This window comes from Schistocerca serialis, chromosome 9 (assembly GCF_023864345.2).
Source record: "Schistocerca serialis cubense isolate TAMUIC-IGC-003099 chromosome 9, iqSchSeri2.2, whole genome shotgun sequence".
Taxonomy (NCBI): domain Eukaryota; kingdom Metazoa; phylum Arthropoda; class Insecta; order Orthoptera; family Acrididae; genus Schistocerca; species Schistocerca serialis.
Genome location: NC_064646.1, coordinates 275592078 through 275618404, shown reverse-complemented (window position 1 = coordinate 275618404; position 26327 = coordinate 275592078). Strand labels below are relative to the sequence as shown.

Sequence of the window (26327 nt, the reverse complement as noted above, 5' to 3'; positions counted from 1 at the left end):
TCAGGGGAGAAAGTTACTATTGAACTGCCAATAGGATCTGGCCTGATTGAGGAACAATGTTGACAAGTATTAGGTGTTCTGCACCTATTTTCAGACACTTTCAAATCCAGAGAGGAGAAAAGACTGACCAAGTGCTTCATGGTAAAATACTGTATTAACACTGGTGATCACCTACCAATGTCCGCCTACTTGGCTGGGTTTTATTCCCGGTCAGGTTGGAGAATTTCTCTGCTCTTGGACTGGGTGTTGTGTTGTCCTCATCATCATTTTATCCTCATCACTGGCCACAAGTTGCCCAATGTGGTGTAGATTGAAATAAGACTTGCACTTGGCGACTGAACTCCCCCAGATGGGGCCTCCCGGCTAGTGATGCCATTCGCTCATTTCATTCAACTACCAATTAGTCAGCACTTGTGCAGAGTGTTGCTGGCTGAACAAGAGATAATATGCAGGGAAGTGAAGAAGATGTTGTAAGATGATAAAACAGTCCTTCACTGGGGACTTTTGAAGAAGAATGGAACAGTCGTTTAATGAACAAAGTAAGAGCATATGGACTATCAGACCAATTGTGTGATTGGATTGAGGAGTTCCTAGATAACAGGACGCAGCATGTCATTCTCAATGGAGAGAAGTCTTCCGAAGTAAGAGTGATTTCAGGTGTGCCGCAGGGGAGTGTCATAGGACCGTTGCTATTCACAATATACATAAATGACCTTGTGGATGACATCGGAAGTTCACTGAGGCTTTTTGTGGATGATGCTGTGGTGTATTGAGAGGTTGTAACAATGGAAAATTGTACTGAAATGCAGGAGGATCTGCAGCGAATTGACGCGTGGTGCAGGGAATGGCAATTGAATCTCAATGTAGACAAGTGTAATGTGCTGCGAATACACAGAAAGATAGATCCTTTATCATTTAGCTACAAAATAGCAGGTCAGCAACTGGAAGCAGTTAATACCATAAATTATCTAGGAGTACGCATTAGGAGTGATTTAAAATGGAATGATTATATAATGTTGATCGTCGGTAAAGCAGATGCCAGACTGAAATTCATTGGAAGAATCCTAAGGAAATGCAATCCGAAAACAAAGGAAGTAGGTTACAGTACGCTTGTTCGCCCACTTCTTGAATACTGCTCAGCAGTGTGGGATCCGTACCAGATAGGGTTGATAGAAGATGTAGAGAAGATCCAACGGAGAGCAGCGCGCTTCGTTACAGGATCATTTAGTAATCGCGAAAGCGTTACGGAGATGATAGATAAACTCCAGTGGAAGACTCTGCAGGAGAGACGCTCAGTAGCTCGGTACGGGCTTTTGTCAAAGTTTCGAGAACATACCTTCACCGAAGAGTCAAGCAGTATATTGCTCCCTCCTACGTATATCTCGCGAAGAGACCATGAGAATAAAATCAGAGAGATTAGAGCCCACACAGAGGCATACCGACAATCCTTCTTTCCACGAACAATACGAGAATGGAATAGAAGGGAGAACCGGTAGAGGTACTCAAGGTACCCTCCGCCACACACCGTCAGGTGGCTTGCGGAGTATGGATGTAGATGTAGATGTAGATGATGTTTCTGCATTGAATACTGATAACTCAACAAAATCTTGGAGAGAGATGTATATCCATTGCTGCACATCAATGGCACCCTAGACTGACTGGAAGGAACAAGTATTTCCAACTATGGACATGTAGCAGGATACTGGCAAATCGAGGTAGGAGAGGCTGTCTGGGGAAAGACTTCCTTCACAACTCCTGATGACCTCTGTGAGTTTATAGTTATGTTGCTTAGATTTTGTAACGCTTCAGCCATCTTCGAATATATGATATCTGTATGAGATTGTTGTTTCTTCTAACACACTTGGAGGACATATAAGCTGGCTGACAAACATGTTGAAGTGTGTTCAATCTACACGCCTCTGTGTGAATTCAAAAAATTGCCTCTTTGTCACCCAACATATACACTACTGGCCATTAAAATTGCCACACCAAGAAGAAATGCAGATGATAAACGAGTATTCATTGGACAAATATATTATACTAGAACTGACATGTAATTACATTTTCATGCAATTTGGGTGCTTAGATCCTGAGAAATCAGTACCCAGAACAACCACCTCTGGCCGTAATAATGACCTGGGCATTGAGTCAGAGCTTGGATGGCATGTACAGGTACAGCTGCCCATGCAGCTTCAACACGATACCACAGTTCATCAGGAGTAGTGACTGGCATATTGTGACGAGCCTGTTGCTCGGCCACCATTGACCAGACGTTTTCAATTGGTGAGAGATCTGGAGAATGTGCTGGCCAGGGCAGCAGTCGAACATTTTCTATATCCAGAAAGGCCCGTACAGAACCTGCAACATGCGGTCATGCATTATCCTGCTGAAATGAAGGATTTCACAGGGATTGAATGAAGGGTAGAGCAACAGGTCGTAACACATCTGAAATGTAATGTCCACTGTTCAAAGTGCCGTCAATGCGAACAAGAGGTGGCCGAGACGTGTAACCAATGGCACCCCATACCATCACGCCGGGTGATACGTCAGTATGGCGGTGACGAATACACGCTTCCAATGTGCGTTCACCGTAATGTTGCCAAACACAGATGCGACCGACATGATGCTGTAAACAGAACCTGGATTCATCTGAAGAAGTGATGTTTTGCCATTCGTGCACTCAGGTTCGTCGTTGAGTACACCATCGCAGGCGCTCCTGTCTGTGATGTAGCGTCATGGGTAACCGCAGCCATGGTCTCTGAGCTGATAGTCCATGCTGCTGCAAACGTCGCCATCTGCTTGTGCAGATCGTTGTTGCCTTGCAAACGTCCCCATCTGCTGACTGAGGGATCGAGTCATGGCTGCATTATCCTTTACAGTCATGCGGATAAGATGCCTGTAATCTTGACTGTTAGCAATACAAGGCCATTAGGATCCAGCACAGTGTTCCGTATTACCCTCCTGAACCCACTGATTCCATATTCTGCTAACAGTCATTGGATCTCGACCAACGCGAGCAGCAATGTCACGATACGATAAACTGCAATTGCGACAGGCTACAATCCGACCTTTATCAAAGTCGGAAACATGATGGTACGCATTTCTCCTCCTTACACGAGGCATCATAACAACGTTTCACCAGGCAACGCCGGTCAACTGCTGTTTGGGTATGAGAAATCGGTTGGAAACTTTCCTCATGTCAGCACGTTGTAGGTGTCACTACCGGCGCCAACTTTCTATGAATGCTCTGAAAAGCTAATCATTTGCATATCACAGCATCTTCTTCCTGTCAGTTAAATTTCATGTCTGTAGCATGTCATCTTCATGGTGTAGCAATTTTACTCGCCAGTAGTGTAAAACCTTGGTGCACCAAGTGAACAGGGATCACTTATGTCCAAACCAAAGAAAATAAGAGCAATCATAGATTTTCTGACTCATTCATGATGTGAGAAGTTTTCTTGGAATGTATTCATACTACTGGTGATTAATAGGGGACTTCTGTGACAAGACATATCCCTTGCACAAATTACTGCAGAGACACACCAAATTTTCCTGCAATGAGATGCAAGAGAAATCATTCCTTGTCATTAATGAGGCACTAACATCTTCTCCAGTCCTAGTACTGAATGACGAGAATGCCAGGCGAGAATTTTGCACAGAAAGTAACAGCTATGGGATAGATGGCAGTTCTAGTGCAATTAAGAGCAAAGTGGTAGTTTATGCTTCCAGAGTAAGTCCTAGATGAACTGCTCAACATTTCAGTTGTATTTATTTGGCGTACTATTCACCATTGTAATGGTCCACCATTCTCTGTGCTGACTGACCACCTGAAAGATCCGCATGGTCAGTTGGCAAGATGGCACTGACACTTCAGGAGTATGATGTTACAGTAGTACAGAAAGCAGACACAGACAAAAGGACAGTGACTGCCTTTCAAGGAATCCTTTGGCAGAACACAGAAGTGTGGACAGAATCTTAGGTCCCCCTGAGTTAACCGACATTGCTGCTGAAGAGAAGGAAGATCCAGCATAGTTGGAAACCACAGATGTCTTGAAGAAGGACAAGGTGACCAAAGGAGAATTCCAATTAATAAATGAAACATTGTGTAAGAGGAACTATGAGCAGATTGAGTGGAAATTGTTGCTCATCATTCCAGTTCTGTTACAGAAGTTACTCAGAAGTTTTTCTATGAAACTCCAACATCTGGTCTCCTGGGATCTGTGAAACTTCTAGACAGAATCAGATGCATGTATCACTGGCCAGACTTCTACCAATCTGTTTGACCTTATTTGAGCCACTATAAGGAGTGTCAGTGACAGAAGCATTTGCTGTAATTACATCCAGGCCACCTGATACCAATCCCATATGTAAAAGTCTTATTCCACTGACTTCGAATTGATCTCTTGGGAAGATTCGCGAAGATGACAGATGGGAATCAATGGACAATAGTCTGCACTACTGCCTCACCTGCTATGCTTTCACAAAATTCTGCTGACTGCCAGAGCTATGGAAATTTCAAAGTTCCATATACAGGGTGAGAAGTATTTAAACCGACAAACTCTGGGAGGTTGTAGGGGACATTTAAACAAATATTTTTCCCTAATGTAATTTTTTCCTATGGGCATTATTTAAACCGGCAGAGGCCATATTACGCTCTTCAGTTGTTAGAGGCTGTATTACGATCTTCAGTTGCTTGGGGGCATATTATGCTCTTCAGTTGTATGCAACTGCTGTCCACCAGTGTAGTAGTGCATTGTCTCTGTTAACTAATGCAGCGATACACCTGGAGTGAGTACACTGACATGGTTGGTGCATTCTACGTAGTGCATCACAACGGACGAGCTGCACAGCGGGTTTATAAACAACAATATCCTAATCACCGTATCCCGCATCATATGACCTTTGCTGATGTGTACCAATGTCTGCGTGAGCCCGGGTCATTTAGCAGATTACCTGGACAGGGACGCCGTCGCACGGTAAGAACGCTGCAGTTTGAGGAAGCTGTCTTGCAGCCTGTGGAGTGGGATCCTTCAATCAGTGCTTGTGCAATTGCAAGTAACATGGGGACAAATCAGACGAATGTAAGAACAGTCCTTCGAGAGCAATTGTTATGCCCATTTCACTTACAACGTGTCCACAACCTGGAACCAGTTGATTATCCACCCAGAGCACAGTTTTCCCAGTGGTACCCGGAAAAATGTGAAATGCATCCTACATTTCCATCCTCTGTGTTGTTTACCGATGAAGCAACGTTCGGGTGTGATGGAGTCTTCAACATACACAATTCGCATGTTTGGAGTGAGGGTAATCCACATGCCACGGTTACTAGCGCTCATCAAGTGCGGTTCTTTGTTAATGTGTGGGTCGGTGATAATGGAGACTGTTTAATTGGGCCATATCTGCTACCTAGGCCATTAAATATCAGGCACTATTACAATTTTCTCACCACAGCATTGCCAGAATTGCTGGAAGACGTCCCGTTCCCTACATGACAACGCATGTGGTTCCAACATGATGGGGCGACGGCATATTTCAGTTGTCATGTGCATCAATTCCTGGACTGACGGTTCCCAGAAATGTGGATTGGCAGAGGTGGTCCCGTACCATGGCCTGCTCGATCCCCAGATATGTCCCCTCTGGACTTTTTTTGTGTGGGGAGAGATGCGCAACCTTGTTTACGGAACTCCTGTTGCATCAGAAGAGGATCTGATTGCTCGGATAGTAGTAGCAGCAGCAGGAACAATTCAGAATACTCCTGGGGTTTTTGCCTGTGTCAGACAGAACACGATCCGACGGTGTAACCTTTGTTTGCGTGTCAATGGAGGCGTCTTCGAAAATCTACTGTAATTGAAATTGGTTTGTATTAACGTGTTGTCTCTTGGTCATAAAAAAATGGAAAAGTGTTTGTTGATTTAACTAATTTGCCGCCAGAGAAATCTTACTCTACCGGTTTCAATACTCCTTATAGGAAAAAATGACATTAGGCAAAAATATTTGTTCTGATGTCCCCTACAACCTCCTAGAGTTTGTCGGTTTAAATACTTTTCACCCTGTAGAAGTCATTATTTTAGAGCACTGAGAACCCCAGGTTTTGATCTCTGATGGTGGAAAAGTTTTCCAGTCGAAGCTAATATCAGAAGCAATGTCATGTTATGATATCATCCACAGGATGACTGCTGCATTCCGTGTACAGTCGTATGATGTCACAGAAAGCTTTAATAAGATGTTTGCACAAATGCTCTTGATGTACACTGAGATACTGAGATCGAGCAGAGAGATTTGGATACAGCACTGTCTATCATGACATTAGCATACAACGCAGCAAAGCAAGACACCACAGGCTCCACGGCATTCTTATTGCTTGATGGTCACAAGATCGAAATGAGAACATGTACACTGCTCCGCTTTCAATTGGACAATAATCAGGATGATTTCACGAAACACTTAGTCACCAAGATAGAAGAAGCAAGGCGGATGGTTCACATACGGACCCTGGATGGCTAGGAGAAAGATATAACTCCAAGCACCAGACAGTCAAATACAGGTCAGGAGACTAGGTATAGATTTTTACATTTGTCCGGAAAGTAGGCCTACTGGAAAAGTTACTAAAGCGCTACTTTGTACTGTATCGAATCCTTCACCATTTGTCGGACGTCACATATGAAGTAGAGAGTTATGACCTTTTATAAAGAAGATAAAAGCGCGAAGCGTTGTCCATGTCCTCCGTACGAAGTCCTACTACAGTCCAGAGTCGCAGATGAACAATGGGAAGTTCAAGGAAACTAGTGACCCATTCGAAGACTGTGAAGCTTCGACGGGGAGGACTACCTTCGATACTCATCATAGCAACGAGTATGTAACACGATCGGACAATACGAACCGGCAGGGCTGACATACGAAGCAAGCAAGATCTATGATGCTGTAGTCGACTCCAATGAGAACTTCGGAAACAGCGGGCAATTGTTTCTCCCGAAGACGGAGCAATGCTGTGCTACGTGCAGTGTGGAGTAATTGTTGGCGCCGTTGTTTGGCGTGCTACAGGTCGGTGGTGCAAACCCAACCACAAGCAATTATTTTTTATTTAGTATTTACCATTTCTGGTAGGTTCTTGAAATATGCTTGTATATCCTGTAACATTTTATTTTTGCATAAATACCAGCATTCTGGGGCATTCGATGTTTGTATAAATTGCTGCACTCTCCGTTCAGGAATTCAGTTCTGTTCTGGCTGCACGTTGGAGACCGTAATAAACGCTTTCAGTGTTAGTGTTGTGTTTCACTGACGGCCCCGCTTTGGGATTTGGACTACAATGTAATTACAAGGTGAAAATATATTACAACCGCTTACACATCGCTCCCAAAGGGACGTGAACAAGAGATTAGACTGTTTATAGCGCACACAGAGGCGTTTAAACAATTTTTCTTCCCGTGCTCCATGCGAGAATGAAACGGGAAGAAAAGTACTACAATTGGATGTAACCTTTGGGGTACATTTTACAGTGATTTGCAGAGTATAGATACAGATGAAATGTTTTATGCTATCAATGCAAGTATGTTATACACATATTAATCTTTAGCTGCTAAATAAATTTTTCTAGTGTACCGGTACTCAAGTCATTGCTCAGTAATTGCTAAATTGCAAAATCGAAAGCATATAGCAATAATTAAATACCGGTTTCTCGATCATTAATTTCGCTCAAACTTATCAAGCATATTAATCACTATTATCACTAGAGTTAGCTCTATTTATATGATCAATTTCGCTCAAGCAAAACAGAGCTCTTATTTGACAAATATGTGAAGCAGCATAGTGGTAACTAATATGACAAACACGTGACACCTGATACTATCTACTATATCACTTTTCGTCAATTATTTTAAACTTGATTACATTTATATTGTCCCTCTCCTGCCGCAATACAACCAAAGAAATGCGTAATTGACTGGCTTGTATAGTGAAGATCTGTGGAGAGGCGTGTTTAGTTTAGCAGTAGCAGAATAGCAGTAGAGTTGTAAGAAGGACCAGGAGGCAACAGGGAATCAACGTAAGCACAGAGAAACTGTTGCTGCATGATCGTATATTGACTTACGAATATTCTCTATTCGTAATGACTATTATTTTTGTGCTTCTTTGCGTGTTGCAGCTTCAACAAATACTGATAAAGTTATTGACCTTGTTGAAAGCTGAAGTTATGCAATCCCCGTATAATAACAGCTATGTCAGTTTTGTGGACGTTTAGTTAATAGAAACAGTATTTTTGCATAGCGAAGCTACTACACAATACGAGTTAATATTTAATTATGAAGTATTTCATATCGGACGGAGTTGTAAAAAGTTTACAGAAGATAACTTGCAAATATAAAGCTCACAAATAAGTTGACACTTGTGCACACCACCCACATTTCGTACAGTCAACGTGGATTCTAATAAATAATTTCGTCGATGAAAGACTTTATTTTCCCTGGAAGTATGTTAAACTGAAATTCAGGTAGGCCTAACTGTGTTCCCACATAGTTGAGCACTGGAGTGACAAACGTAGGCAATAATTTTGCGAACTTAACGAATAAGGCGTTTGCAAAGTACGTGAACAATGAAACAGCCTACCTACATTCTAAGACCGGCGAGCTTTCACAGAAGATGATGGTATTGAAGTTTGTTTTACTGGAAACTACACTTGAACAAAAAGAAATCGGGAATTAACCTTGTGTGACAGATAGTAAACGAGCAAGCAGAGAAAATTACATACATTGGCTTGTAGTTAAAAGAATAGTTTAATGTAAATCGAATTCGCAAGATAAGTGCACATTGTACGCTGTGCTTGCACAATTGTTAGAGTTTACAAAAGAAAGAGTTGGACAGACACTAAATGGGAGTCTCTTTTTATTCTGTGAAAAAGTGAAACGGGTGAAACATGAACCTCTGAATACACCACCATTAAATTATGGGAGTCAGGCCCACAAGATCTTGCACATCTAAAAGGATCTTCATGGTCGATATTCTGTTTCTTGCTTTCTGTTGTCATTTAGTGTGGATGTTGGCCCCTAGCAGGTCATTGTAGTGCATATCTTTATCTGTTACTTGGCTGATTCTGTGGTGTCCTTAAGTATGAGGGCATCAAAGGGCAGCTGTTCAATGTGTCCTAGTCCCTACAGATGTGTGCTCAGCATTAGGTCTAGAAGTGCTACTGACATGGTAGTGGTTTACACTCTGCTTATATATAACCTATAAGAAATCGTCATATATATGGTAATTTGCATAAATAAAAAATTTATTCTTGATGTTAATTTCATTTATTAATGCTTAGCTAGTTTAATATATTTCTTTTGTATAGGCCTATTAAAAAAAATCTAAATACTGAAGAAAATACATTCAATGTGTTCTATTATGAAAATCCCCTTCCTTCTTTCTGGCTCTCCACAAATTAGTGTGTAACATTACTTGAACAATTGGAAACAGGATGTTTGATTTAGATTTGTGTTGTGCTATGCACCTAAAAAACACCACCTTGCCTCATCAACAGTAAGATGGCAAGATAACTGTGAGTTGAACAGTTACGATGAAAAATAATATTACAGGAAGTATTGAGATGCTGATAAAGGAAACTTTTTGAAAATAAGAGGCTGATAGTGTAAGGAGGACATTAAGGGTCTACATTACAGTTAAAGCATTCTTGTCTAGGAACTAATAATGTGCATAGTGAATATGCTGCAATGAGAACCAACACACACATTACAACTGCAGAAGACACCCACCTTGCATAGAAAATGGGGTGAAACACTGGTTTTCTCCAAATGTGTACAAATACAAGGGAATTGTGCTTTAGGTGTAACCAGATGGAGTCTTGCACTTTTGAGGACACTGGTTCCAGATTCTGAGAGGATGGAGTCCCATACTCTTTCCAGACACCCTTATTTAAATTTTTTGATGATTTTCCTAAATTGTCAGGCAAATGCTGTGATGGGTCCTTCAACAATTCTGTGGCCAACCATTTGTCCTCTCCTTGTTATGTATTATGCATACACTGATATGTCTTGTACGAGCTACATTTCATTTCTCTTCATATTACCAAGCGAAGTTACACAGTGGTTAGCACACTGGACTCTCATTTGGGAGGATGACGGTTAAACCCGTGTCTGGCCATCCTGATTTAGGTTTTCTGTGATCTCCTGAAATCATTTCGGGCAAATGCTGGGATGGTTCCTTTGAAATGGTATGGCTGACTTTCTTCCCCAGTTTTCCCTAATCCGATGGGACTGATGATCTCGCTATTTGGTCCCTTTGCCCAAATCAACCAATCTCTTTGTATTAAGCTATATCTATGGGCTGGTAAAATACTAATGTTGTTGTTGTTGTGGTCTTCAGTCCTGAGACTGGTTTGATGCAGCTCTCCATGCTACTATATCCTGTGCAAGCTTCTTCATCTCCCAGTACCTACTGCAACCTTCTGAATCTACTTAGTGTATTCATCTCTTGGTCTCCCTCTATGATTTTTACCCTCCATGCTGCCCTCCAATACTAAATTGGTGATCCCTTGATGCCTCAGAACATGTCCTACCAACCGATCCCTTCTTCTAGTCAAGTTGTGCCACAAACTTCTCTTCTCCCCAATCCTATTCAATACTTCCTCATTAGTTATGTGATCTACCCATCTAATCTTTAGCATTCTTCTGTAGCACCACATTTTGAAAGCTTCTATTCTCTTCTTGTCCAAACTATGTATCGTCCATGTTTCACTTCAATACATGGCCACACTCCATACAAATACTTTCAGAAACGACTTCCTAACACTTAAATCTATACTCAATGTTAACAAATTTCTCTTCTTCGGAAATGCTTTCCTTGCCATTGCCAGTCTACATTTTATATCCTCTCTACTTCGACCATCATCAGTTATTTTGCTCCCCAAATAGCAAAACTCCTTTACTACTTTAAGTGTCTCATTTTCTAGTGTAATTCCCTCAGCATCGGCCGACTTAATTTGACTACATTCCATTATCCTCGCTTTGCTTTTGTTGATGTTCATATTATACCCTCCTTTCAAGACACTATCCATTCCGTTCAAGTGCTCTTCCAAATCCTTTCCTGTCTCTGAGAGAATTACAATGTCATCGGTGAACCTCAAACTTTTCATTTCTTCTCCATGGATTTTAATACCTACTCCGACTTTTGTTTTTTCCTTCACTGCTTGCTCAATATACAAATTGAATAACATTGGGGAAAGGTTACAACCCTGTCTCACTCCCTACCCAACCACGGCTTCCCTTTCATGTCCCTCGACTCTTATAACTGCTATCTGCTTTCTGTACAAATTATAAATAGTCTTTCGCTCCCTGTATTTTACCCCTGCCTTCTTTAGAATTTGAAAGAGAGTATTCCAGTCAACATTGTCAAAAGCCTTCTCTAAGTCTACAGTTGCTAGAAATGTAGGTTTGCCTTTCCTTAATCTTTCTTCTGAGATAGGTCGTAGCGTCAGTATTGCCTCATGTGTTCCAACATTTCTACTGAAGCCAAACTGATCTTCCCTGAGGTTGGCTTCTACTAGTTTTTCCATTCGTCTGTAAAGAATTCGCATTAGTATTTTGCAGCCGTGACTTATTAAACTGATAGTCCGGTAATTTTCACATCTGTCAACATCTGCCTTCTTTGGAATTGGAATTATTATATTCTTCTTGAAGTCTGAGGGAATTTCGCCTGTCTCATACATCTTGCTCACCAGATGGTAGAGTTTTGTCAGGACTGGCTCTCCCAAGGCTGTCAGTAGTTCTAATGGAATATTGTCTACTCCCGGGGCCTTGTTTCGACTCACATCTTTCAATGCTCTGTGAAACTCTTCACGCGGTATCCTATCTCCCATTTCATCTTCATCTACATCCTCTTCCATTTCCATAATATTGTCCTCAAGAACGTCGCCCCTGTATAGACCCTCTGTATACTCCATCCACCTTTCTGCCTTTCCCTTCTTTTGCATAGAACTGGGTTTCCATCTGAGCTCTTGATATTCATGCAAGTGGTTCTCTTTTCTCCAAAGGTCTCTTTAATTTTCCTGTAGGCAGTATCTATCTTACCTCTAGTGAGATAAGCCTCTACATCCTTACATTTGTCCTCTAGCCATCCCTGCTTAGCCGTTTTGTACTTCCTGTCGATCTCGTTTTTGAGATTTTTGTATTCCTTTTTGCCTGCTTCATTTACTGTATTTTTATATTTTCTCCTTTCATCAATTAAATTCAATATCTCTTCTGTTACCCAAGGATTTCTACTAGCCCTCGTCTTTTTACCTACTTGATCCTCTGCTGCCTTCACTACTTCATCCCTCAAAGCTACCCATTCTTCTTCTACTGTATTTCTTTCCCCCATTCTTTTCAATTGTTCCCTTATGCTCTCCCTGAAACTGTGTACAACCTCTGGTTTAGTTAGTTTATCCAGGTCCCATCTCTTTAAATTCCCATCTTTTTGTAGTTTCTTCAGTTTTAATCTACAGTTCATAACCAACAGATTGTGGTCAGAGTCCACATCTGCCCCTGGAAATGTCTTACAATTTAAAACCTGGTTCCTAAATCTCTGTCTTACCATTACATAAACTATGTGAAACCTGTCAGTATCTCCAGGCTTCTTCCATGTATACAACCTTCTTTTATGATTCTTGAACCAAGTGTTAGCTATGATTAAGTTGTGCTCTGTGCAAAATTCTACCAGGCAGCTTCCTCTTTGATTTCTTACCCCCCAATCCATATTCACCTACTACGTTTCCTTCTCTTCCTTTTCCTACTGTTGAATTCCAGTCACCCATGACTATTAAATTTTCATCTCTTTTTCACTATCCGAATAATTTCTTTTATTTCATCATACATTTCTTCAATTTCTTCGTCATCTGCAGAGCTAGTTGGCATATAAACTTGTACTACTGTAGTAGGTGTGGGCTTCGTATCTATCTTGGCCACAATAATGCGTTCACTATGCTGTTTGTAGTAGCTTACCCACATTCCTATTTTCCTAGTCATTATTAAACCTACTCCTGCATTACCCCTATTTGATTTTGTGTTTATAACCCTGTATTCACCTGACCAGAAGTCTTGTTCCTCCTGCCACCGAACTTCACTAATTCCCACTTTATCTAACTTTAACCTATCCATTTCCCTTTTTAAATTTTCTAACCTACCTGCCTGTTTAAGGGATCTGACATTCCACACTCCAATCCGTAAAACACCAGTTTTCTTTCTCCTGATAACGACATCCTCTTGAGTAGTCCCCGCCGGGAGATTCGAATGTGGGACTATTTTACCTCCGGAATATTTTACCCAAGAGGACGCCATCATCCTTTAACCATACAGTAAAGCTGCATGCCCTCGGGAAAATTTACGGCTGTAGTTTCCCATTGCTTTCAGCCGTTCGCAGTACCAGCTCAGCAAGACTGTTGCCCCTGCAACTACTGAAAAGGCTGCTGCCCCTCTTCAGGAACCACACGTTTGTCTGGCCTTTCAACAGATACCCCTCCGATATGGTCGCACCTACGGTACAGCAATCTGTATCGCTGAGGCACGCAAGCCTCCCCACCAACGGCAAGGTCCGTGTTTCATGGGAGGGGGGGGGGGGGGGAACCCCCATGCTATCTCCTCCCTTGGCACCAGTAATTCTGTTAACCACCCACTTACCAGCACTCTTCTGATCAACCGACCTGGAAAAGCTCGTCCACATTCTTCGCCACGGCCTAAACTGACTCTTCATGTCCTGTAATACTCCACGCCCATCACCGTGAGTAGTTTTCCATTGCCCGCCCAACTTACAGAATGTCATTGTCTGTTTGTATTCCAATCCTGTTCCAAACCTTGCATCCCATGGATTAGTCCATTGTGGCTGGCCCAGGTGTAAGACCTGCCCCATACACTTACCCACCCATCCACCTCAATCCAGTCCCAGGCATTTCTTACTCAATTAAAGGAAAGGCCATATATGAAAGCAGCCATGTTATGTATCAACTATGCTGGAATTACTGTACATCATTCTATGTGGACATGACAACTATCCAACTGTCTATGTGGATGATCGTTCTCTGCCAGACTGTCAGAAACTGCAAATTTTACCATCCAATGGGGGAACTTGCTGCATACCACAAGAAGTTTTATTTCAACAATTGCTTCACTATAATGACAGTTTTGATATTTCTTTCCAACATAATTTTCTCTAAACAAAACAGGCGGGAATTGCCCTGCACTTTGGCATTTCCCCTGGCCTAAATCTCCTTTGAACTATTTCCTATTGCACCACCTTACCTTTTCCATCTCTCTTCTCCCCATCCCCATCCAGGTTGTATACTGCCTTATCCCACCACTCTTCTCCCCCCCCCCCCCCCCCAATATGGCCTCCACCCTTCTCCCTCTCTCCCCCCCTTCCAGTCTCTCTCTCTTCATCACCGCTTTCCTATCCTTTTTCCCATGCCCTTCCCACTCCCCCTTCCTCCCTCCCTCTTTCTATATCTCTTTTATGCTCTACCTTCTGTACCCCTTTAGTTTTATGTTCAACCACTGAGTCACCTATCAGAATTAGTCTCTCTTTCCTGCAACCCCTCCTCCTTTCTTTCCTATGCTCTTCTCTCCTTCAGCCCAGGCACTAGCTTTCAATAATGTCTTGTGGCAGCCACAGGAGTGTTTGTTTGGGTGTCTGTGTGGTTATGTGTGTACTTTTACTAGAAAAAGTGCAGGAGTCAAAAGATACCCTGTACAGTGTTTCCTATTACGTGGTTCTAGGCTCCACACATCAGTCCACTATAGATGAGTTTTTGCCTTTCCGTTATTTTACATACTGTTCCATCCAGGGATTTCACTTAAACAATACTGAAGTCATTCATTTATATATTATGTCCTCTAGATCTTGCCATCAACTTAGAGTAAGAAACAGACGTAGAGACCAGGACAAGATGCAAATATGCAAAGAAATGTTAGTGACAGGTGAGATTTGGAAATTAAAGATGGAATGCAGAGAGAAGTTTCCAGGTTAAAGGTAAAGAAAAGTCTGGCTGAAATTAAAGAACAAAATAGTCAAAAAGGAGCAGCAACGAAGGAAGTGGAAAGAAGCACGATAAGAAAAGAAAATGTGTAAGAAGTCATAGAATACAAAGAAATGAAAGTGAGATAGCTGGGGATAGGAAAATTCTATCATTTGAGGCCAGCTTGACGACAGGAATAAATTAGGTGCTAACAGCAAGTATCTCATTTTCAAAGTGTTTATGCAAAATATGTTTGGAAATTGTAGGGTAGTGTTAGCTGTATAGACACAATGTTGATACCAAATTTCACTTGCATGTATAGATTGTAGCAAATTTTCAGAAATAAAGGAAGGAACATGTGTTAGAGAAAGAGGTGGGGACACAATAGAAGCATTTGAAAGCCTGAAGACTTTAATGACCATGTTTTTGAAAGTGTGTAAAAAGAGCTAGCAGCATTTCTCCTATAAAATTTAAATAGCATGTGTGCCTTGATCATAGGGGGGGATCTGTTTTGTAAAAGACTCCATTGTAAATTTCAGATTTGTGTATCCTGTTTACAGAGCGTAATTATGAAAATTCAGAAAGTTACAGAAAATTAAATCATATCCAGTTGAATTAGACAGTGGGCTATGTTTCCAGTTAAGAAAATGTTGTGATATTGAAGTTAGTTAATTATATAAAATGTGTGTTAGCCAGTCAGCAATTGGTATTTGTAAGTTGATGCTTGATTAAAATATTGTCTATTGACATTTTCATTGAAGTTTTAATGCACTATTGAAACAAATAGTTCAGCACAATAGTAAAATGTGCTGGAATTTTAAATGGCAGAAATGTGAATTGAACACAGATGTAGACATTCAGTGGTTTTTCTCAATAGATCTGTTTTGGATGATAACAAAAAATGGTTCCTCAAATGAGACAGCAATCAGTTCCTATAATGTTTGTTACCTGATCAAGTGTGTAATATATAACAGCATTGCTATTTAGTGAGGTTTAAGACCCATATTTGAAAAATAAAGTAGCAAAGGTTCATGAAGTACAAGGGAGAAAGTGATGCATGTCATTGCCTGCCAAGAATGAGAGACCAATATGGAAATCAGCAATTTTTTGTTTTTCTTTTCAGAAGCTCCTTATTTGTGTCCAGTAGCATTGTTGCCCCTCATTTCCCCAAACACGAGACATGTGTAATGATCTAATGAAAAGCTATAAGTAGTACACATAGAATAAAGATAATGAAAGTAAATAAAGGCAGAGATTGGCGTTCTGCTATGCTAATTAGTACTGTACTTTACACAGTACTGTACTTTACACAGTCTCGTGTGTTTATCCAATACTGTACAACTAATTATGCTGTATAAATTTACAATATTCTTCTAAATAACATAAAAGTTATTACTTTATTGTCACTGTTTAATAAAACTGTTAGGGAATTCTTGTGTGGTTAATGCTTTTATTCAGTAGGAGAACTTTTAGGTCACATGGAATAAAGACACTATGAACCAAAGAATGCAAACTCTGTTACTACAAGTAGAGCAAGTTTTCCTTTAGACAAAACTTAAATTTATTTTTTGCAATACAGTGTGATATATGTAATAATCTTCTTTAGTCTATTATTTAGATCAAATGACATGCTCTTACAAATCATGTGAACTTTATCTTTTATCAATTAGTTTTATTTTCTTTATGTACAGTAGTATTCACAAATCTCTTGTAAGTAAATTTCACTACTTGAAGTAGTTATGCTTAAAAATACATTTAAGTGTCATAATTAAATAGGTACTCATCAGTCCTCATGTACAAACTACTTTATCAAAACGCAATTTTAGAAATCCCTTTATTATTGTCTTTCTTTGAACAAAAATATAACTAGATACACAAAGCAAAATTTTATTGTCAAAATGGACAAGTGTTCTAAGTGCCACATCAGGAATGGAGATTGATGTGAGGAATGTCAACATTATTTTCATGAGGGTGTTATATAAATTACATGAGGAATGATACTGGCTGTTATAGAGATACCATAATTTTCAATGTAGCTACACAACTTCAAACAGATTCAGCAAGTTCAGGCTAGACCACTAGACTGAATTACAGTCAACTCTTGCAAACCAGTGAAATGATCCACGAGATGCTACAAGCTTAAAGCCAACCCAACAAGTTCAGAAGCAGCCGATAGGGCAGATGTAAAGTGCAAACTAAGGGCAGAAAGGAAAGTGTAAAGAAGTTCAAGTCATGGAAGGGGAATGTGTAAACTGATACAGAACTCTTTGTAAAATGATTACCAGGTTAGTAGTACAGTGTTCAAAAGAATTAGAGGAACACGTGTATCGTCTGGTATGTTAAATTTATTTTTATGCAGATGCTACCTGTGGTCTTATTGCATGGCTTCGAATCTTCACTTTCAATGCAGGCAATGATTAAAATTATTCGCATCTGTCGGCTGTGTCATGCATTAATATCAGGTGACCCCTCAGAAGGAAGTGAGTATCAGTGTCCCACGAGTGCTTTAAATTCTGGCCATTATTAACAGATCTTAACAATAGAATATACTGGCCACTTAGGTTCGAATCATAGGGAAAAAGAATTACCTCGCAGAATTATACATAATGAATTGATCACAGTGTTTGGAAAGAAATTGCGGAGGAGAAATCTACAAAGCACATGGTGTATACAAACAATTAACTCTTTCTGAACCATACTTTTCCAGCATTTTATGTCATTTTCCACTAAAAGAATCAAAGAGACTGTGTAAAATTGAACAAAAGCAATGAAAGGTGATCAATAACTCCAGGGATTAAAGTATCTAGTGATTAAACAAAAGAGCTCTTTCTAATTTAGAGGACAAGCTGTAGTCAAGAGTTGACTGTTCAGTAGCACAAATACTGTTAAATCATTCACTCTGTTACTTCTAAAGGGAATAGCAAAATAACACTGCATATGGAACTGTGGCCGCGGAAATTAACTGTGGAGAAAATGACACGTTGAAATCACCAACCCCCAAATTCAGTGATCAGTTTCTTGCAGTTAGCAATACCAAACCTGTGTAGGGTGTCAGCTTTGCGTGGAACTGGTTCCACTGATCTTGGCATCGAGCTCAGCTGACAGACTGCTTGGGAACTGGTAGCATTCCTTAATAAATGTGATGCACCCTCTAAATGGGAGCATGTTCCTGAAGGATAATTCCACCTGTGGTGTCAGGGGCTGGTATAGACTATTTGGTAATTTCGTGCCTGTTGCAACAGGCAACTAAACTAAGTCTTACACCTAGTAAAGCTCTTATATTGATTATTCAGCTATTAGTAAGACACCTGTCAGTTTTAGCACCTTTCCCTCAATCTTTTTGCCATAATTATTTATGATCTTTTTGGCTTTGACCTCTACTTTTCTAAATTTCATGGAAGTGTGGATTGGTTGCAGGACACCTTATCAGGAGTATAAACTATCCACCGTGTGCTATGATCTGCACCTACTATTAGAGTGGATTAATATTTGCACCCAAAATCCAGTGTGTTAGCTAATGCATCATAGGGGATTTGTCACTTACCCTTATGGTTGTAGCCCCTCCTGACAACACAGAGTTTGTACTGATAATGCCCGAGCTGTAACATCCCCATATATGCCAAAGAATAGGTGTCTTGCCAATCTGGGGCACTGAGATGCCCAACCTCTACTATGCCAGGTAGCCTTCGACGTGGTGGTGTGGAATCTGTGGGGAGAGCCTCTGATCAAAATGTGTGGCATCATGACAGAAGAACTGCAATGAAATGGGTCAAACTCACCTTCACTGTGACTATGCCAACACAGCTGTCTTGGTAGATAGAGAGCAAGATACTAGTACAGAGGCTTACAACTCCATGGTGTTTCCACCTTTCGCCACACCACAAGGTGAAAGTCAGACAAGGGGAAATGGAGGCTGACAGTTTGCCCAGTTCTTGGTATGCTCTAGAACTGGTAGAAAATCTTTTGCCATCTCATCTCATAACAAACTCGGTGGGATTCAAGGTGTCATCTTCCATTGCTACCTAATACTACAAATAGATTAAGAACTGCATGCTGACTTGGAATGCTATGGAATACATTTTGTTTGTCACTTTGAGAGAGGATCTAAGGGTAATAGGATGGACTGTGGAGCTTTTGTCCTACATTTCAGTGAACATGTTTTATGTAAGGAAGTTAAGGTCATAATGTATAGGTATGACGTCAGACACTATTTTACTCCTCCTATGAGATGTTTAGAGATTTAGACACATTCTCCCACGGTACTAACAAGGCTACTTGTGGAACATATGGAAGGACAATGCATGAGAGCAGCCTTGCAAACAACCAGAACACCACATCTGTCATTCACGGACATGTTAAAGTTGTCAGGTGGGAGAAGAAAATGAAGGGATGTAAAACAAATGCTCACCTGTCTTATCACGATGCAGAGAAAAAGTTTAAATGACTCCACTCAATTGATATGATGTCAAACTTTGCTAACATTGTGTCAAAATTCACACCTTTCATGATGACAAGGTGTCAAAGAGCAACTCCTGGCCCTAGGCAACTGTTTCCTCTGTTGGGGGAGGTGATATCAGCTCACTCAACCCCCCCCCCCCCCCCCCCCCCCTCCTCAGCAGGTCATAGAAAAGAACAGTCCTCTTCTTTCCCAGAACTCAAGATAGGAAAATTCTCACAGAGGCTGAAAACTTACAGGGGCAAGAAGGGAAAATTCCAAAGTTCAACTGAATTCTGCAACTCCTGTTGATCCAGTTCCCACCCTCCCCAAGGTTGAAACTATGAATCTTGAAGGAGAACCTCACATTCATAAGGAGCATTATTCAGCCCCTCTTTCCCCTTCACTGCTTGCTCAGGCCATCCAGTGGAGTTTTAATGCATGAAATGTATTCACAGTTGGAATATCAGCTGTATAATGGAATGATGGCAATGAGATCCAGGAGGACGACGGTTCAATCACGTCTTCGGCCGTCCTGATTTAGGTTTTCCGTGATTTCCCTAAATCGTTTCAGGCAAATGCCGGGATGGTTCCTTTGAAAGGGCACGGCCAATTTCCTTCCCAATCCTTCCCTAACCCGAGCTTGCGCTCCGTCTCTAATGACCTCGTTGTCGACGGCACGTTAAACACTAACCACCACCACCACCACCACCACCGCAATGAGATCTGTGCCAAACTGGGACTTGAACCTGGGTTTTCTGCCTATTGCGAGTGGTCGCCATACCATTTATCTGTCCAAACTTGTGCATATGCAAAGGAACATTGCATCATAATTCAGAATAATACAGGCACTGCAACATTGTATTTATCCACTGATGCTGGGCGAGTGGGTTTCGAGTAAAATGTCTCCCGTACAGGGAATATATGTAATGGTTGTTGGAGTACAGGTTGTAGATGCATGGCTGACATATGGAAGTTTTTGTCTGGCCACAAGTCATGTTGGGGTAGCTAAATGGTAAGGCGACCACTTGCAATAAGTGGAAAATGAGGTTTAAATCCCAGCCTGGCACAAATTTTCATTGTCATCATTCCATTGTACAGCTGATGGTTGTCCATATTTGCAACTGCAAATACATTTCGTGTATTTCATAACGGCTTTATCACAACAGTGCCCATTCCTTCGGAATTAAACAGGCACTGCAATATCAGAACTTTAATGACTACCATCACCATCTGGTCCAGCTCCAACTATTTATTGCTTCTTAGTGCACAGTTGGAGTGGCTACTCAAGAGACTGGTTCTCAGAAACCCCATTAAACTGTATGCATTTTTGTTTAAATTCTTAAATTTCTTGTGTATTTGTGAATCTAGCAGTCACAGTTCTGCATTTTAATAACTGTGTTTTGTGTATCTTTGCTGCTTGTGTTGCAACAGGCATTTGTTTTTGTGTGAACAGCCATTACAGTTGTAGATCTTGCTTGTTGTGCAGTAGTGTTTTGGTGACCAGAGTGGGGGCTTCAATAACTGTCTAGGCTACACAGTGAGGTGACTAAAGTCATGGGATACCTCGTAATGTCATGTTGGACCTACTTTTGCCCAGAATAGTGTAGCAACTTGATGTTCTGAGGACTTGACAAGTTATTGGAAGTCCTCTGCAGAAACACTGAGCCATGCTGCCTCTATAGCCATCCATGATTGTGAAAGTGTTACCAGTGCAGGATTTTTTGCACAAACTGGCCTCTTGATTATGTTGCATAAATGTTTGATGAAATTTACGTCAGGCAGTCTGGATGACCAAATCTTTCACTTGAATTTTCCAGAACGTTCAAGCTGGTGACATGGCAATCTCACCCATAAAAATTCTGTCATTGTTTGGGAACATGAAATCCGTGAATGATCTCCAATTAGCCGAACACAATCAGTTGCAGTGAATGATCTGTTCAATGGGATCATAGGACCCACTCCATTCCATGTAAACACAGACCACATCATTATGGAGCCGCCACTAGCTAGCACAGTGCCTTGTTGACAACTTGGGTCCACGTCTTTGTGGGCCCTACACCACACTCAAACACTACCTTTTAGCACATTGGACTCGCATTTGAGAGGATGATGGTTCAAACCTGTCCCAGCTATGCTGATTTAGATATTCCGTGATTTCCTTAAATTGCTTCAGGCAGATGCCTGGATGTTTTCTTTGAATGGGCATGGCTGACTTCCTTCCCTTATCCGATGGGACCGATGACCTCGCTGTTTGGTCTCCTTCCCTAAATCAACCATTTGAACTGTACTATCAGCTCTAACCATCTGAAATTGGGACTCATCTGACCAGGCCTTAGTTTCCCAGTCATCTAGGACCCAACCGATATGCTCACTTGCCAAGGAGAGACACTGCAGATGATGTCCTGCTGTAAGCAAAGGCATTTGTGTTGGTTGTCTGCTGCCATAGCCCATTAAAGCTAACTTTTACCACACTATCCTAATGGATACGTTCATTGAGCATCCTGCAGTGATATCTGCGATTATTTCGTGCAGTGTTACTTGTCTGCTAACACTGACAACTTAATGCAAATGCCGCTGCTCTCAGACATTAAGTGAAGGCCATCGGCCACTGTGTTGTTGGTGGTGAGAGGTAATGCCTGAAACAGGGTATTCCTGGCACACTGTCGACACTGTGGATCTTGAAATATTGAATTCCCATACGCTTTCAGAAATGGAACGCCCCGTATTACTAGATCCAACCACCACTCCGCATTCAAAATCTGTTAATTCCTGTTGTGCAGCCATAATCATGTCAGAAACCTTTTCACATGACTCGCCCGAGTACAAATGACGGCTCCACCAAATCACTGTACTTTTATAGCCTGTGTATATGATATTAGCATCACTGGTATATGTGCATATCACTACCCCACGACTTTTGCATGTCAGTTTAGTTCCACCACCTTTAGTAGGGATAGATACTGTGACTGCTGTAGTCAGATGTGAGCTGATTTGGTGACTTTTAGTTTGCAGCTCCAGATACTGCTGGCTTCAGTTATACAGCGTGAGACTGTTGCCTATGGGCATCACTCTTAAGGGACCAGATCTGGGGATCCATGGTACTAACAGTGCATGCATGTATCACCCTGTTGGTCCAGGACTGTGACTCTTCGTGTTACTGCCCACATTGAGAATGACCATGAACCCACGACCAAGTGGGATTTCATTTCAGTGTGGCATGCAGCAAATGACTTTCTGGGGGACCTGTAGAAAGGCCTCCCCTGTTCATCTGACAAACAGGTTTCAAGTGCTGTCTGTGGCTGATCAAGATCCTGAGCCAAATGCAGTTGCTTGCCCAGTGTCAGAGGCAGCGTCTGGCCTGCAAGGTATGGCCATTCGTAGAGGGTAGGATTACTAGTGGATGGGAGCTCCAATGTTAAGCATGTAATGGGGCCCTTTATGGATAGGACTACCAAGGAGTGGAAGAAATGCAGTTTGCACTCTACGTGCATAATGGGCGGAGTCATTCTGGATGTGGAAAGGGTGTTCCTGGATGCCGTTAAGAACACAGCATGCAGCCTACTGCAGGTAGTGGCTCAAGTTGGTCCCAACAGTGTGTGTTGCTTTGGATCATAAGAGATTGTCTGGTTTCAGGTTGTTAGCTGAAGTGGTAAATACTGCTGGTCATGTTGGGCAGATGAAAGCATAACTGACCATCTGTAGCTACGTTAACATAGCATTGTTAACAGGACTGATTGTGGGCCTTCAGTGCAGAGCCGAGTGGAGAGTCTGAGTCAGAGGCTCAGATGGTTCTCTGACTGTGCAGGGTGCAGATTTGTGGTCTTGCAACATACGGTGGTGGGGTTCAGGTTCCAATTAATAGGTCAAGAGTCAACTCCATACAGAAGGCAGCTGCATTGGTAATGGGGGCTGTATAGAATGCACTGGGCAGTTTTTTTAGGTTAGAGGGTTTTGGAAAAGCAAAAGAAAGGGGTTCTGTCTTGAAAGATGGAGGACAAACGCAGGGTGTGGGTAGACATAGCAACAATAAGTATTATAGCTGTATCCAGAATGAGATTTTCACTCTGCAGCGGAGTGCGCACTGATATGAAACTTCCTGGCAGATTAAAACTGTGTACCGGATCGGGACTCGAACTCGGGACCTTTGCCTTTCGCAGGCAAGTGCTCTACCAACTGAGCTACCCAAGCATGACTCACGCCCCATCCTCACAGCTTTACTTCTGCCAGTACCTCATCTCCTACCTTCCAAACTTTACAGAAGCTCTCCTGCGAACCCTGCCAGGAAGTTTCATATCAGCGCACACTCTGCTGCAGAGTGAAAATCTCATTCTGGAAACATCCCCCAGGCTGTAGCTAAGCCATGTCTCCACAATATCCTTTCTTTCAGGAGTGCTAGTTCTGCAGGGTTCGCAGGAGAGCTACTGTAAAGTTTGAAAGGTAGGAGACGAGGTACTGGCAGAAGTAAAGCTGTGAGGACGGGGCGTGAGTCATGCTTGGGTAGCTCAGTTGGTAGAGCACTTGCCCGTGAAAGGCAAAGGTCCCGAGTTCAAGTCTCAGTCCGACACACAGTTTTAATCTGCCAGGAAGTTTCATTATAGCTGTAAATTGTGGTAGCCGTGTTGGGAAAAAACCACAGCTCCTAGCACTAATAGAAAGCACTGAAGCTCAAATCATTATCAGAACTGAAAGCTGGCTAAAGCTGGAGATAAGTTCAGCTGAAGTTTTTACCTTGGGCCTAAGGGTAGTCAGAAAGTATAGATTAAATACAGCTGTTATGATGTGTTTGTTGCAGTTAGAAGTAGTTTATCTTGTATTGAACTTTATGTACATAGCTCCTTGAGCTAGTATGGGACTTGACAGCTGGAGTAAGTAATAATTGGTTCCTTTTAACCCCCCTCCCCACAAATCGGATGATTCAGTTACTGAACAGTTCAAAGAAAACCTGAGTATCACATCAAATATGTGCCCCACTCATACACATATATTTGGTGGTGATTTCAGTCTACTCTCTGTTTGTTGGCAAAAATGTGTGTTCAATTCTAGTGATAGGAATAAGTCCTTGTCAGATATTGTTCTAAATTCTTTCTCTGAAAATTATTTTGAACAATTAGTTCAGGAGCCCACTCAAACTGTAAATGGTTGCGAAAATGTTCTTGACCTCTTAGCGACTAATAATTCTGAGCAAATAGGGAACTTCATGAGGGATGCAGGGATTAGTGACCATGTGATCATGATAATGGGACTAATATCCCAACATCCAAATCAACCAAAAATGAACACAAAATATATCTATTTAGAAAGCATATAAAAATTTACTTGACTCTTTCTAACAGACAGCCTCCACTCATTGCAAACTAACTATGTAATTGTAGACCAGATGTGGCTTACACTCCAAGAAATAATATTAACAGAAATTGAGAGATTATTGCGAATAAAGTCATAAAAGATGGCACTGAACCCGTATGGTATGCAAAACAGGTCAAAACACTGTTGCAAAAACAATGAGAAAAGTATGCCAAATTTAAAAGAACACAAAATTTCCAAGACTGATGATGTTTTACTAAAGCCTGAAACTTAACATGGACTTCTATGAAGGATGCATTTAATAGTCCCAAAGCGCTGTCTCAAAATGTACCAGAAAATTGTAAGAGATTCTGATTATGTATAAAGTACACCAGCTGGAAGAGACAACCAATAACTTCACTGGATGATAGCAATGGTAATATTACCATTGACAGTGCCACGAAAGAAGAGCTACTAAATACAGTTTTCCAAATTCCTTCACTAAAGAAGATGAAGTAAATATTCCAGAGCTCGACTCAAGAACAGCTGTCGACATGAGTAACTTAGAAGTAAATATCCTAGGTGTAGTGAAGCAGCTTAAGTCACTTAGTAATGGCAAGTCTTTTGGTTGAGGTTGTATACCAGTTAGGTTCCTTTCAGAGTATGCTGGTACAGTAATTCCATACTTAGCTATCATATAAAACTGCTCGCTCGACAAAAGATCCACAACAAAAGACTGGAGTTGCATAGGTCACACCAATAGTCAAGAGGGGTAGTAGGCATAATCTTATGAATTATAGACCCAAATCATGGACATCGATTTGCAGTATGATTTTGGAGCATATACTACATTCAAACATTGTGAAATACTTTAAACAAAATGGTCTGTTGACAAATAGTCTGCACAGAATCAGAAAAAAAATTGTCATGAAACACAACTACTCTTTATACACATGAAGTAGTAGATGCTGTCGCAGTGAATCTCAAATTGGTTCCATATTTCTAGATTTTCAGAAGGCTTTTGACACTGGTCCTCAAAAGAGACTTCCAACCAGATTACGTTCCTGATGAGTATCGCATCTGTTCTGTGAATAGATTCATGATTTCATGCCAGAAAGGTCACAGTACACGGTAATAGATGGAAAGTCGTGGAGCAAAGCAGAAATTGTATCTGGCATTCCCCAATGAAGTGTTACAGGGCCTGTGCTGTTCCTAATGCAGATAATGCTGTCATTTATCATGTAGTGAAATCAACAAAAGATCAAAACCAATTGCAAAATGACTTAGACATGATATCTGTGTGGTGTAGAAAGTGCAGTTGGCTCTGAGTAAGGAAAAGTGTGAGGTCATTCAGATGAGTACTAAAAGAAATACGTTGATTCAGTTGCACAATAAATTGCACAAACCTGATAGCTGTCAATTCAACTAATACCTAGGAATTACAATTACAAACAATTTGGATTGGGGCTATCACATAGATAATGTTGTAGGGAACGCAAGCACAAGACTGAATTAAGTTGGCAGAACATTTAGAAGAAGCAATAAATCTACTATAGAGACCACCTACACTGCACATTCTCTGTTCTCTGCTAGAGTATTGCTGTGTGGTGTGGGATCTTTACCAGA

General features: G+C 41.3%; 1 protein-coding gene across 5 annotated transcripts in view; it reads left to right on the top strand.

The window, feature by feature from the left end:
- LOC126418931 (calcium uptake protein 1 homolog, mitochondrial) overlaps nucleotides 1–26327 on the top strand; it is a 538349-nt gene that overhangs the window by 309340 nt on the left and 202682 nt on the right. For 4 of the 5 annotated variants that reach the window (XM_050085964.1, XM_050085960.1, XM_050085965.1 and 1 more), the window contains exon 1: nucleotides 7945–8044. The exons of the other annotated variant lie outside the window; for it this stretch is intronic. The gene's annotated coding sequence lies outside the window, so the exon portion shown is untranslated. Of the gene's footprint in view, nucleotides 1–7944; nucleotides 8045–26327 lie in introns of those variants that run through there. 5 annotated transcript variants of the gene reach the window in all.